At 36.1% G+C, this 13,324-nt stretch overlaps 1 long non-coding RNA gene across 1 annotated transcript; it reads right to left on the minus strand.

The window, feature by feature from the left end:
- Positions 1–7,178: 7,178 nt before the first annotated feature.
- On the minus strand, positions 7,179–12,136 carry LOC128283565 (uncharacterized). The gene is made up of 2 exons (XR_008273938.1): positions 12,000–12,136; positions 7,179–7,378 (listed from the first exon to the last, which is right to left on the minus strand). It is a non-coding gene; the product is annotated as an uncharacterized LOC128283565 (long non-coding RNA).
- Between the last annotated feature and the right edge of the window lie 1,188 nt (positions 12,137–13,324).

Below are 13,324 nucleotides of genomic sequence, written 5' to 3' on the forward strand. Positions count from 1 at the left end.
GTTTGCAAAAGTAAAGGCAAGCCAAGACAGAGTCAACAATAACGGTAAAAGGCTGAGGCTCGAGTAACTGAAAAAGGAAATGACCATGAGGAGCAAGTCTTTGCAGTCTCTTGCTCAGCTGCTAAGGAAAAAATCTCAAGTAGATGGCTCTTAGACAGTGGCTGCACCAATCACATGTCACCAAATGCTGCCATTTTCAAGTCATTAGATAGAAGCTGTAAGACCAAAGTTAAGGTTAGCAATGGGAACTTTATCAAGGCAAAGGGTAAAGGGGATGTGTTGATATGCACTCCCACAGGTAACAAACTCATTTCAAAAGTGTTGTTTGTACCTGAGATTGACAGAAACTTGCTCAGTATAACTCAGTTGCTTGAGAAGGGCTATACTATTGTGTTTAAAGGCAATAAATGCCAAATTAGTGATCCAAGAGGATCCAAGCTTATGATAGTAGCCATGAGTGACAAGAGTTTTGTTGTGGACTGGAATAAAGGCCTAGATAGTGCCTATGCTATTTCTTCAGATAAATTCAAGCTCTAGCATCAAAGACTTGGTCATGCAAACTTCAGATCAATGGTTCAGATGGTCAAGGAAGAATTAGTTAAAAGTTTCACTAATTTAGTTGAAAATTAAGATGTTTGTGAAGTGTGTCAACTAGGAAAACAGGCTAGGCTTCCATTTTCTTCAAACAAGGCTTGGAGAGCTTCAAAAAGGCTACAACTAGTCTATACTGATGTGTGTGGCCCCACGAAGACTCAGTCATTGAATGGCAGCAGGTATTTCATTCTTTTCATTGATTATTGTTCAAGATATTATTGGATTTATTTTTTGAAGAACAAGTCAGAGGTAACCTCAATGTTTTGGAAATTCAAGGCTGCTGCTGAGACTGAAATAGGCTGTAACCTTAAGACCATAAGGTCTGATAATGGAACTAAGTACACCTTAGCTCAGTTTCAAGCCTTCTATAATGAAGCAGGTGTAAAAAATCAGGTCACAAACACTTATACTCCTCAACAAAATGGAGTAAGTGAAAGAAATAACAGAAGCTTAATGGACATGGCCAGATGTCTCATGTTTGAGAAGAATTTGCCTAAAACCTTGTGGGCTGAAGCAGTCAACACTGCTATGTATATTCAGAACAGGCTACCAACAAAAGCTACGGCTCACAAAACACCATTTGTGGCCTAGCTCGGGTTCAAGCCATCACTGGCTCACCTAAAAGTCTTTGGTTGCATATGCTATGCACATGTCCCAGCAGTGAAGAGGGACAAACTGGCCAAGAAAGCACAACCTAGCATTCTAGTGGGATATAGTTCAGTCAAAAAGGGCTATAGGATCTTGAATCCTTCAGCAAACAAGGTGTTAGTCAGTATAGATGTGGTGTTTGATGAGAAAACTTGCTGGAATTGGGAGAAAAATGAACCAGAGGCAATTTTTGTAGAACCTATGTCTAATCAACTTAAGCCTGATCAAAATGATCCTGAGATGGATATGGATGATGAACCAGTCAGAGGGACTAGACCTTTGGCTGAAATCTATGAAAGAGCACAGGTAGCCACAATAGAGCCTTACTGCTTTGAAGAAGCTGAAGTTGAGGAAGGATGGAAACAGACAATGGCTAAAAAATCATGATGATTGAGAAGAATCACACTTGGGAACTGGTTGGAGGACCTGCCAACAGGAAGGTCATTGGGGTGAAATGGGTCTATTGAGCCAAGCAGAATGCTGATGGGAGCTTAAATAAGCTGAAGGCTAGGCTAGTTGTTAAGGGGTTCAGTCAGAGATATGGCCTAGACTACATGGAAACATTTGCACCAGTGGCCAGGCTAAACACCATCAGGCTGCTAGTTGCCTTAGTAACACAAATGCAGTGGAAAATCCACCAACTTGATGTGAATTCAGCATTTTTAAATGGACCCCTTGAAGAGGAGATCTATGTTGAGCAACCTCAAGGCTTCAAAGTGGCAGATAAAGAAGATATGGTGTATAGATTGAGGAAAGCCTTGTATGGCTTAAAACAAGCACCAAGGGCCTGGTATTGCAGGATCGATAGCTACTTGGTCAATTTGGGATTTGAAAGGAGTACTAGTGAGCCAACATTGTATGTTAAAAAGCAAGGAGTTGAGACTTAACTCATTGTATCCGTATATGTTGATCATCTATTGGTGACAAGAGGAGACTAAGCAATGTTGGCTGATTTTAAAGCCAAAATGGAGCTGTAGTTTGAGATGTCTGATCTTAGAAGAATGACCTATTTTCTTGGTATGGAGGTGTCACAAGATGAAAATGGAATATTCCTAAGCCAGAAAATGTTTGCCTCCAAAATTCTAACCAAGTTCACCATGCAAAACAGTAAAGCAACAAGCACTCCTGTTGCTATAGGAGAAAAGCTATCGAGCCAAGTCATTTCTGAGCAAGTTAATGAATCTGTCTATAGGAGCCTAGTTGGTTGTTTGCTATACCTGACTGCCACTAGGCCAAACATTATGTTTGGGGTAAGCTTACTCTCGAGGTTCATGCATTGCTGCAATAAGAAGCATTTTCAAGCAGCAAAAAGGGTGCTCAAGTACATCAAAGGTACCCTGAGTTATGGGATGTTGTATAGCAAGGCTAAAAGCCTTAGATTGGTTGGCTATATTGACAGTGATTGGGCTGGTTCGATGGATGATATGAAGAGAACCTTAGGATACGTTTTCACCCTTGGCTCAGCCATTTTTTGTTGGAGCTCGAAGAAACAAAATGTAGTTGCTCAGTCAACTGCTGAGGCAGAGTATGTAGCAGCAGCTAGAGCTGTTAACCAAGTTGTGTGGCTAAGAAAAATTTTGAATGATTTAAACCTGCATCAAGTGGGAGCAATAGAGATTATGTGTGACAACAAATCTGTTGTTGCAATTGTAAAGAATCTAGTTTTTCATGGAAGAAAGCACTTCAATATTAAGCTTCATGTTGTTGAGAGATGGAGCAAGTTAGAGAGGTGGAACTGGTTCATTGCAATTTTGAAGATCAACTTGCAGTCATTTTAACAAAACCTCTTAATGTGTCAAGGTTCATCAAGTTGAGAAAACAATTAGGATTATGCAACATGCTAGCCAAAGAGTGTTGAAGTTGGCCAGCATGTGGCACTAGCAGCAACAAGCAGCAGACCATGCAGCCTGAGCCTAACAGATCAAGTTGAAGAAACTGTTTCATTTTGTTCATTTTGTTACTCTAAGTTGCTGATATGTATTTTAGTTTACTTTCAACTTGTTGCTAATGTATTTGATGTAATTTGATAGTGATTGAGCTGTTAACCAGCTTTGTTCATGAGTGCAAGCTTTTTTTTATTTATCAAGTTTTAATGTATTAGTGGTGTTAGGTGGATGTTTAGGTGACCTTACTGATTTTGACATGCTGAATGCTTGGATATGTATTGGCATTATGCCATTATTCAATCTTAATGAAAAATTATCATCATTTTTCATTCAAGAACTATCTATCTTTCTTTGCTTTTGTTTCAATTTCTGTTCTTGAATCTGTTTATTTCTCCTACAAGCATCGAGCCTTGCTGCTCAAGCTAGAGCTGTTTTTGTTTACTCATTGTTCATAGCACCAACAAAATCGGTTCCTTGCAACTTTGGATCAAGTTATTATTATTTCAATTGATTCTAAAATGTTTCACTTGATTCAAAACCCAACAAAGTCAATCAGTTTCTTGGTACAAGATCTTAAAATTTCCATTGATGTTACTTTCTTTCCTGTCTGAGTTCAATAGAGGAAAATGAATATTCACAAGGAGCTCATAGTCCATTAAATGTCTTAAAGATACTTTGTTTTCCAACCTCAAATCCTTGTACCCAATCATGCACACCTCACTAGTTTTAGCACCATAAAACCCTTCAACAAAAATTTGGATTTTCTATTTCAGCATCAAATTAGATACCAAACTAGATCGCTTGAAGCTAATTTTATGGCTGATATTAAGCAAGCTATTGCTGGAATCTAATTCAAAGGTAGGATTTATAGGCCTTGAGCTTAAGGATGGTATTAGAAAGGGAAATCTCTGAAATGGCTAATTACCCACTGTAAAAGGATTTGAAGAACCCAATAAAGTTCTTCCTTCAGGACGTTTGATTAAGAAATGAAAGTTCTTATCCTTAGAATAGCCATTTGGATATTGTCCCCTGTTGTTCTTAGTGAGATTCTTCTTTGGATAAAACTTTTTTACTTTGTCCATTTCACTGTAATCATACTTCAAACCTTGAAGTTGGAACTCCCCCTATTGTGGTGGGTGGTGTTCCAAAACAAGATCCCCTCAAAGAAACCATGTTTGTTTCTAGGCTTCTCACTCTATATTTCACCTACAACGATACTTGTCCTATGGATATACAGAATTACAGAGAAATCTCAAGCTCAACCTTATTGTGTAGTCTCCAACATGAGACTTCTCCAAGGAGCTCGATGCATCATGGATTCGACAAGCAACGTCACAAAGCCGATTTTTCATAGTATCCTAAGATTCTTCCCCAAGTAATGTTGTGCTGAAGTTGTAGAGAGGTAATACCCTATATAACAGTTTTATATTGTTAGAATTTCGATACTAAGGAAGGACTTGTAGCGAATAAATAAGAAATTTAGCAACAAAATTGTCTGCTAAAGTTTTTATATTTTTTTCACTATATATTTGAACAATGTAATAGGGGTATTAATAACAAGAAGAAATCCTAAATATAAAAAAAAATAAGAAAGATTTTGTGCTAAAAAGTATCAAATGTATTATATTAATAAATACTAAATCTTCTAAAAAATAGAAAACATAACTTGCACGCAAACTCTTCAAATCCAAGTACTACTAATTCGCCAAAGTAATGAGCTCATCGATGTTTGTAAGAGCTCACCACTTATTATGAGTTCGCCCAAAAGACTATCCACCAAATAATTTACTTTAGATCAGTCCGACAAATGTTATGCCATTTAGATTGTCTACCATGTTTTGTTTACCAATCTTGGTTAGTTCACCAAAATTAGAGTGTGCCAAGTTTGAAGAGTTCGCCAGTCATGCATGTTGCATGAATGGTCATTTCACAACATATATACGTAGTGAGTTTTGAAAACTAGAGCTCTCGATTCATGTGCATAATATCGATAAGTGCTACACTTTAGGACTTTAACCCCACCATTGTAATAACCTTTCTAAAGTTCGGTAAATGGGAAGACATTAAAATCATCATCAATTGGTTTCAATTCATGAACAATTGAATCATAGTAAATACCGCAACTAAATCGAGTTGGAGTGCTAAAGACCATATCTAAGAGGAAAAACAGAAATAAAGCTTTGAAAGATGAAAGTTTTAATGATATATAGAATATGGAACAATACATAACTATAGGCTTGACTTTTTTCACATAAGATGATAGGGAGGAAGAACTTTTATAGAGAACTTTGAAAAACATTTGAGTGTCGAGGGTGTATTGATATATGTGTCAGACATATGTATTGAACTGAATTAGTTTATAGAAAATGAAGAATTTGAATAACATTGAAAAATAACTTCGACCTATCCATAGGTTGGACCGTGACTCAAGCACCAAAAATTTCAAGCCCAAGTCTGTTTTCGGCTAGCTCAACACACCCAAAAAGCTCATACTACTCAAAAATTAATAAAATATTAAAAATATTTTTTATATTTTATTTTTATTTAAATTGAATTTGGGCGATCCAACCTAAGACATAGAAAACCTTGTCCAAGCCCAGCCTAACTAGGCCTATTGGGTCGAGCGAGCTACTGACCCTAAACAAGTTTATTAATTTACTCTATGAATAAGGTCTCTCCGAACTTTGAGCTATTTGTGTGGTTCATATTAAATCAAATTTGAACAATTTTGTATTTATTTTCAATTAGATTAATTATATATCAAAAATATTTTTATGTAAATTTAATTATAAAGTATATAAAATATTAGTATAAAATAATTCTAAAATAATGATACAGACATTCGGAATCGACCAAACTTAGGCCTATTTCAATTTAAATAATAAAAAAATATTTTTAAAATTAAATTTAATTGTAAAATATTAATATAACATTATATTTTTATTATTTTATTAATATTTGGACAGTAAAATAGACTTTTGGGAGAATCAAGTTGAAAACGAGCCTAAGCTTTAAATTTGTTTGGACCCAAGCAACGACACAACTCAGCCTGACCCATGGATGTGTCAAAGTAAATAATACTATTTTTATTTTTGAATTTGTGAAAAAAATTCTTCATATATTTTAAAATTTTTTATTTTTAAAATTTTAAAGAGTTTTAAATTTTCACAATTTCTTTATATATTTTATTGAAAATATACAAAATATTTTAAATATTTTTGTAATTGTTTACGTATTTTTAAAGAATATTGACACAAACTATAAATAATGATGGCTAAAAAGATTAATTTAATTTTTATTAGAGCCAAATCAATTATTTTAATTGCAAAATTGATGGGTCACCAACATTTTTAAATAAAAATATAGGAACTCAATGTCTCAAAAATAAAGTACATTGACTAAAATTTAAATTTAGAATAGTATGAAATCTTTGACACATTTAAAACACGCATTTAAATTTAAAATTTAAAGCATAGTTTTGTGATTATTTTTGTACTTTACCCAAATTTAATTTAAGTTTAATTAAAATCAAATGTTAATCTTGTTTCACTCAACACTAATTTTTCATGGAAAAACTACATCCAAAGTAAAAACTAATCTATTAATAATTTCGTTTTGGTCACTCAACTTCATAAAGTTATGAAATGTAGCACCCCAAACCCAGCCCAGACGTTAAGCCTGAATTCGACGTGCCACATTGAAGTCAAAAACCCGTGTTCCCTTTTCAGTGTTTTAAAAGCCGACTTTTGTCAAACTAACCAAGTGAATGGAAGCTGTGCACCAGGTAGGAAACCGGAAAAGAAGAGGTGAGTCCATCGGACTGCTTAAGTACCAAACTCCCTTCGGATCCAATCCTAGACATGCAAACCGCCATTGCCATACCTTAACGTCATGTATATTTCTAGGAAACCAATTTGGTTAAGTCCTTTTTAGGAAAAGTGATTAATTTTGGAAAATATCTTCATTGCGGAAGCTTTGCTTGTTTTCGTGTTATTTTGAAATCAATTACTGTTTTTGAAAACGCACCCTAAAGCTATCCAATTTCAACAGTTTAAATATAAATATTACCTATCTTAATAAAACATATAAAACCATCAAAAATAATTAAGCGGCCTTATTACATTTAAAAACCCAAAACTTCAAACGTAAATAAAAGGATGTCCAGTTCACCAGAAGAAAATCAAACTTTCAGAACGGGTGGTCACTCCGAATTCCCTCACAGCTCCAAGCCCACTATGGTTGGGGATTTCCTGCGTGGATGAAAATAAAAGGGGTGAGTTTGGGGAAACTCAGTGTGTAAAGAAAACCCATTCAAAGCCCAAGTCAGCTCAAGCCCATTGGGCCTAAGCCCATTCAGGTAACAGTGGTACTGGGCCAGAGCCCTTTTCAGATTACAATAACCGGGCCTTAGCCCTTATTCAGATAACAAGATGGCCCATAGGCCCATTTCAAAATACATGCAATATCAAGTAAACATATGCAAGCCCATTTGGGAGACTACTCAACCCACCAACCACTACACTCCACCCGTACCAGCCATACACTCCATGTGGGGAATAGCTAAACCCACCCAAAGACAACACTCCTGATTCTTGCCTTTCTTTGCTCGATTATCAAAGAATTGAGGCAAAGCCTCACATGCGTGGACAAGCCACTTTCAATACTTCCTCCGTCAATATCCTAGTCCCATGCATCGATAATAACAACATGGCATGCAGTAAATAACAACGATCAAACATGCATTTAGGTCAATTTAACCCTAGGGGCATTTGGTAATTTATCTCCTAGGGGTAAAGCGTAAATTTTCCACTTTTAAAGGTATTTTAGTAATTTATCTATTTTAGGGTTTTTCATGCATATTCCTACCTTTCACGTACTAACAGTAATCACTACCGAGGGTTCTTACCGAATTGGGCAGTTGGCCCATCATTCCAATTTAGCCCATTAAGCCCAAAAATATCGAGGGCACGTAAATCATGCACTTTGCGGTCCAAACATTGCAACTTACCAAAAACATTAATCGATTTACCTCACGAGCATTCGCACACTCGCAAATCTACAAAATACCGATTTTCAGCATTTCGGCTTTTCGACTTTTGCCGATCTAGACTAAGAAAGAGGGTGTTAGTTACACACCTGTTTTGCGATGATATGCTGACAAGATCCACACACGAACTGCCTACAATTGGATTACTAACACGTTAATCTAACTATTCAAATACGAACTACGTATTAACCCCTTACAATATTCGGCCAACCACACCTACAGATCTTAGTAAGCTTATAAGAAATCAATAAGCAACTCATGAACAAATTTTTGTCAATGTTTACCACATCATCATAATTTCACTGCAAGCTGTCTTCCTGAGCAACAGTCACTAAATCATTTATAACTGGAGCTACGAAACTCCAAATCAAGTGCCGTTAATTTTCCCTGAAAATAGACTCATATATATTCTATCCATAAAATTTGTAGAATTTTTGGTTTAGCCAATCAATACCAGATCTTTCTCAAAGTTTCCCATGTTTCACTGTTTGACTAATCTGACCACTCTTTATTACGACTCAAATTTCTCATTGTACAGAATTCAAAATATGTTCTCGTTTATTTCATTTGAAACTAGACTCATTAAGCTTTAATTACATAATTTATTCAGCTTCTAATTCATCTCCCACAATTTATGGTAATTTTCCAAAATCATATTACTGCTGCTGTCCCAAGGAGATTTATTACCAAATTCACTCTTTCACACATAACTTGCATGCATGTTATTTAAACATGTATATCACCAATCAATCATCACATATCTATGATTTTACTTAAGTATAATCTCCTTTTCATCATTTTAAAGCACAACATGTTAGCCGATTTTTCCCCTTAGCATCTAAGGCACATGCATGATCATTTGTTTGGCTCAACTTCACCTATCTTCCATTTTTCATCAAAAGAACATGAAACAACAACCAAAAACCAAAATATGCTTCATAAGTTAGGGTAGAATCAAGAAGAACTTATAAACATCAAGATAGAAGCAAAGCACCAATAACTTACCTTCAATTTTTCCTCATCCTAGTGACCGAATATTCAAGGGTTTCCTCCCCTATTTGCTCTCTCTCAAATTCGGCTATGAAGAACAAAGAATGAACAAAAACCTTCCTTACTTCCTTTTGTTATTCTTATCACTCAACATTTTATGACACATAAATGATATACTAATATTTGTACCATACTCATGCCATAATTCCAATAAAAATATGCCCATAATGCTTACCATGCCCATCATCCATTAACTATTAAAATGCTAATGCCCATCATCCATTATCATCCATTAACTATTAAAATGCTAATGCCCATTATCCATCATCATCCATTAACTATTAAAATGCTAAAATGCATACATTATTAACTATCCATCACCTTGGCCGACTTGTAGCACCCCAAACCCGGCCTAGACGTTATGACCGGATTCGACATGCCATATCGAAGCGTTCAAAACATTTTATATTGTTGATCCAGAAAAACTTACTTAGTGTTTTAAAAGATAATTTCATTATAGGTTAAAGTGAATGGAAGCTATGCACCGGTAGGAAACCGGAAAAGAGGTGGTGAGTCCATCTGACCGCTAATACCAAGCTCCTTCGGATCCAATCCTAGACATGCATACCGCCATTGCTACACCTTAACGTCATGGATATTTCTAGGAAACCGATTTGATTAAGTCATTTTTAGGAAAAGTGATTAATTTTGGAAAATACTTTCATTGCGAAAGCTTTGCTTGTTGTCGTGTTATTTTGAAATCAACTGTTGTTTTTGAAAACGCGCCCTAAAGCTATCCAATTTCAACAGTTAAAATAAGTAATACCTATCTTAGTAATACATATTAAAACCATCAAAAATAATTAAGCGGCCTTATTACATTTAAAAGCCCAAAACTTCAAACGTAAATAAAAGGATGTCCAGTTCACGGAAGAAAATCAAACTTTCGAGCGGTGGCTACTCCGAATTCCCTCACAGCTCCAAGTCACCCATATCAAGGCTCACCTGCAAGGTTAAAGAAGGGGTGAGTTTGGGAAAACTCAGTGTGTAAAGAAAACCCATTCAAAGCCCAAGTCAGCTCAAGCCCATTGGGCCTAAGCCCATTCAGGTAACAGTGGTACTGGGCCAGAGCCCTTTTCAAATTACAATAAACTGGGCCTTAGCCCTTATTCAGATAACAGTATGGCCCATAGGCCTATTTCAAAATACATGCAACATCAGTAAACATATGCAAGCCCATTTGGGAGACTACTCAACCCACCAACCACTACACTCCACCGTACCAGCCATACACTCCATGTGGGGAATAGCAAACCCACCCAAATTTAACACTCCACGATTCTTGACCTTCTTGCTCGATTAACGAAGAATTGAGGCAAAGCCTCCAAAGACGTGGACAAGCCACTTTCAGTACTTCCTCTGTCAATATCCTAGTCCCATGCATCGATAATAACAACATGGCATGCATAAATAACAACAATCAAACATGCATTTAGGTCAATTTAACCTGGGGTATTTGGTAATTATCTCCTAGGGGTAAAGCGTAAATTTTCCACTTTTAAAGGTATTTTAGTAATTTATCTATTTTAGGGTTTTTCATGCATATTCCTACCTTTCACGTACTAATGAATCACTACTGAGGGTTCTTACCGAATTGGGCAGATTGGCCCATCATTCCAATTTTGGCCCATTAAGCCCAAAAATATCGAGGGCACGTAAATCATGCACTTTGCGTCCAAACATTGCAGCTTACCAAAAACATTAATCGATTTACCTCACGAGCATTCGTACACTCAAAAATCTACAAAATACCGATTTTCGGCATTTTCGCTTTTCGCTTTTGCCGATCTAGACTAAGAAAGAGGGTGTTAGTTACACACTGCTTTGCGACGATATCTTGACGAGATCCACACACAAACCGCCTACAATTGGATTGCTAACACGTTAATCTAACTATTCAAATACGAACTACGATTAACCCCTTACAATATTCGACCAACCACACCTACGGATCATAGTAAGCTTATAAGAAATCAATAAGCAACTTATTAACAAATTTTTGTCAATTTTACCACATAATCATAATTTCACCGCAAGTTGTCTTCCGAGCAACAGTCACTAAATCATTTATAACTGGAGCTACGAAACTCCAAATCAGTGCTGTTAATTTTCCCTGAAAATAGACTCATATATCTTCTATCCATAAAATTTTCAGAATTTTTGGTTTAGCTAATCAATACCAGATTTTTCTCAAAGTTTCTCATGTTTCATTGTTTGACTAATCTGACCACTCTTAATTACGAATCAAATTTCTCATTGTACAGAATTCAAAATATGTTCTCGTTTATTCCATTTGAAACTAGACTCATTAAGCTTTAATTACATAATTTATGCAGCTTCTAACTCATCTCCCACAATTTATGGTAATTTTCCAAAGTCAAGTTACTGCTGCTGTCCCAAGCAGATTTATTACCAAATCACTCTTTCACACCTAACTTGCATGCTTGTTATTTAAACATGTATATCACTAATCAATCATCACATATCTATGATTTTACTTAAGTATAATCTCCATTTCATCATTTTAAAGCACAACATGTTAGCCAATTTTTCCCTTTAACATCTAAGGCACATGCATGCTCATTTGTTTGGCTCAACTTCACCTATCTTCCATTTTTCATCAAAAGAACATGAAACAACAACCATTTCCTTCATTTTAATTCATGACTAAATGCTCACAACACAACTAAAAACCAAAATATGCTTCAAGAGTTAAGGTAGAATCAAGAAGAACTCATGAACCTCAAAATAGAAGCAAGGTACCAAGAACTTACCTTCAATTTTCCTCCTCCTAGTGACCGAATACTCAAGAGCTTTCTCCTCTCCTTTCTCTTCTCTAACTTTCAGCTATGATGAACAAAGATGGACAAAACTTTGTTCTTTTCACCCCTTTTTCTTTTAATAAAATTTCATATTTCATCCATTTAATTTTTTAATTCAAAAGACATGAAATTCCAATCATGGAACATTTACCTAACCCATTATCATGGAACATTTACCTAACCCATTATCATGAAACATTTACCTAACCCATTATCATGGAACATTTACCTAACCCATTATCATGGAACATTTACCTAACCCATTATCAATTTGTATCAATTTGTACCATAAATTATGGATATCAAGTACACATTTTGTCTACAACAACATGATGGCTGGCCACTTCATGTAAAATGGGAGGTTTGTCATACAAATCCTCCTATTTTGCACTCCTATTTATTTGGCCACTTCAATTTAGCCTATAGCATTTTCAAACATTTTCACATAGGTACTATTTCATAATTTCACCCCCTTTTTCTTATGAAACAAAAAAATTAACTAAAATTGTCGAGTTCTATCTTAAGTTTGGGCCTTCTAGAGGCCCACGAACATAATTAAACCTATGCCAACATTCACAGAATTCCCAAAAATTGGGGCGTTACAACTCTACCCTCCTTAAAGAAATTTCGTCCTCGAAATTTACCTGATCCAAATAGATGAAGGTTTTGCTGTTGCATCGCCTCTTCTAGCTCTCAAGTGGCTTCCTCTCTGCCATGATTACGCCAAAGCACATTTTACTAACGGGACAGATTTCCTTCTGAGAACCTTAACATCTTGAGCCAATATTTGCACAGGCTCCTCCTCAAAGGTCAAATCAGCCTGAACTTCAATTTCTGCAACTAGCACGACATGAGCAAGGTCAGAACGATAACGTCTTAACATGGAGACGTGAAAAACATCGTGAATCCTGTCTAACTCTAGAGGCAATTCCAATTGATAAGCCACTGGGCCTACTCGCTTCAAAACCCGATAAGGCCCAATGAACCGCGGACTCAACTTGCCCTTCTTACCGAACCTTAATATCTTCTTCCAAGGAGAAACCTTTAAGAAGACCTTATCACCTACTGAGTACTCAATCTCCTTACACTTCAAATCTGCATACGACTTTTGCCTATCAGATGCTTCTCTTAACCGGTCCCTAATTATTTTGACCTTATCCTCAGTATCAGCTACCAACTCTGGTCCAAGAATTTGTCGCTCTCCTAGCTCAGTCCAACAACTAGGTGTACGGCACCTTCGTCCATACAGTGCTTCATACTGTGCCATTCGAATACTC

This window comes from Gossypium arboreum, chromosome 11 (assembly GCF_025698485.1).
Source record: "Gossypium arboreum isolate Shixiya-1 chromosome 11, ASM2569848v2, whole genome shotgun sequence".
Classification (NCBI taxonomy): domain Eukaryota; kingdom Viridiplantae; phylum Streptophyta; class Magnoliopsida; order Malvales; family Malvaceae; genus Gossypium; species Gossypium arboreum.